Genomic DNA, 2,123 nt, shown 5'->3' on the forward strand with positions numbered 1-2,123 from the left:
AGCCCATGCACCCGTTACTCAGGAGTGGAGCTGGTTTTCACCCCCAGAGCTGTCTGCATGATTTCCCCTTTGTCACTGCCCCGCCAGGGCGTGAGGACGGCCCTGCTGCTCCAGAATCGATCCCGTCTACCCACGAGCTTAGATATTAGCAACGTTTGAGGCTTGGACCCCAAGTCTCTCTGAGCTGGAACACATCTGTTTTTGGCAGGGACGAGGGGGGTCCTTGAGTGAGAAGCATAAGCCCACGACAAGGATAAAGCAGCCGGTTTTTCAGAACTGCCTCCGCACTCAGAAACAGGCAGAGGAAGCAGTGTGTTCCAAGCAGAGCTGACTTACCACCTGCCTCTTAGGACCACCTGCCAAAGCGGGTGAGTGCAAACGCGCCGCCTGTCTGCGTCAGACAGCAACCGACCTGCGACCTGCGGGAGCGCGCGTCTCCGTCGGCCACTGGGACGGCCATCACAACGCGGCGCGGCGGGCGCAGGAACGCAGACGCGTATTCCTCGTAGTTCTGGGGGCTGGAAGTCCCAGACGGCGGTTTCTCCGAGGCCCCTCTGCTCACCTTGCAGGTGGCCGCCTTCCCTGCTCACCGCGCCCCGCACATGGCCCTGCCTCTGCGTGCCAGCATCTCAGACGTCCCTTCCCCTCACCAGCACGCCTGTCCTGTAGGATCGGGGCCCCACCCGCACAGCCTCATTTTGACTTCCTCACCTCTTTAAAGTCCGGCTCTCTCCCAGGACAGTCACATTCTGAGACACTGGGGATTAGGACTTTCATAGATGAGTTCAATTCAGTCCGTAAGAAGTCCCACCGAGTTAATGACAGCCTCGCTCTCACGCAGGGGCCACGCTAATCTTCTCTGTGGTTCCAATTTTAGTATATGGGCTGCCGAAGTGAGCACGACAGCCTCGCTTTCGTAAGCAAGTAATTGGATGCAGCCTAAGCGCGCGCCAGCGGAGACTAGTTGGGAGGCCGGAGAAGGGACTGTGACAGAGTGACAGGCGCCAGCGCACGCGGGATTCCCAGTAGCGGCTCCTGCGCTGTGACACGCACTCTGTTAAAAAACAGCAGGGGAATGCCGGTTTGGGGGAGAGACATGGTGCGCGTGCGCACTGGAGGGCCTGCACCTACTACAAGGTCAGGGTTGCACCGCCGGGGTGGCCCTCTCTGGGGAGGTGCAGGCCCTCTAACGTTTTCTAAAGATCCAACTGATGGGGCTCCACGTTGAGAGGCGCTTCCCTTCCTGTTGAAGCCTCCAGTTCTATTCATAATGCAAAGCTGAACTCCCCATGCTGAAATAGCTGCTTGGAAACCGAGGAAGCTTCCAGGGTACTCTGACGGCTGCCCAGTGTAGCGGTGGTGTGGGGGGTGATTGGTGTTCCGGTGATAGGCGTAGCAGGGTGTAGACAGGTGTAAAAACCCCGGGGCCGGACAGTGTGATATTTGTTTCCATTCATGTAAAAAAGAGGCATTCACATGCTGGCCCCCTTCCCCAACTCTCCCCCGCCCTGCCGCCGACAGAAAGGATGTGTAAGTATACGGGAACCTGGTAAGAGATTTTGCCCCTGGCGGGAGTGCGGGGGGTGCGGGAGTTTGGGATCTGAGGTGAGGGGAAGACCCCTTTTCTTATGTATTTTAAAATACTTTTTTGGGGGCACCTAAGTCGCTCTGCTGGTTGGGTGTCTGACTTTGGCTCAGGTCATGATCTCATGGTTTGTGAGTTCAAGTCCCACGGCAGGCTCAGAGCCTGGAGCCTGCTTCAGATTCTGTGTCTCCCTCTCTCGCTGACCCTCCCTCACTCATGTTCTGTCTCTTTCTCTGTCTCAAAAATAAACATTAAAAAAATAAAATAAATGGGTTTTTTTGGCCTTTTTTTTTATCATATGTACAACTTTTCAATGAAAAGTTAGTTCTTTAAAGTTCACATGTACAGGTAGAAGGTTAGCTTTGATTCACATATGAGATGCCGCTTTTGAAAGCACATACTCCAGGGAGAGAACCGGTCAGCGGCGACGTGGGACCGACGTGCCCTGAGCTGCTGAGACCACGTTCAGTGGTGGATCTGACTCTGGGACGCCCACGTGCAGGCGTGTTTCAGGGCAAAGCTTTTGTGAAGGTGGAGA

General features: G+C 55.5%; 1 non-coding gene across 1 annotated transcript; it reads right to left on the minus strand.

The window, feature by feature from the left end:
• Nucleotides 1-799: 799 nt before the first annotated feature.
• LOC115295087 lies at nucleotides 800-901 on the minus strand. The gene has a single exon (XR_003910311.1). It is a non-coding gene; the product is annotated as a U6 spliceosomal RNA (small nuclear RNA).
• Between the last annotated feature and the right edge of the window lie 1,222 nt (nucleotides 902-2,123).

The sequence above is a fragment of the Suricata suricatta genome, chromosome 6 (assembly GCF_006229205.1).
Source record: "Suricata suricatta isolate VVHF042 chromosome 6, meerkat_22Aug2017_6uvM2_HiC, whole genome shotgun sequence".
NCBI lineage: Eukaryota > Metazoa > Chordata > Mammalia > Carnivora > Herpestidae > Suricata > Suricata suricatta.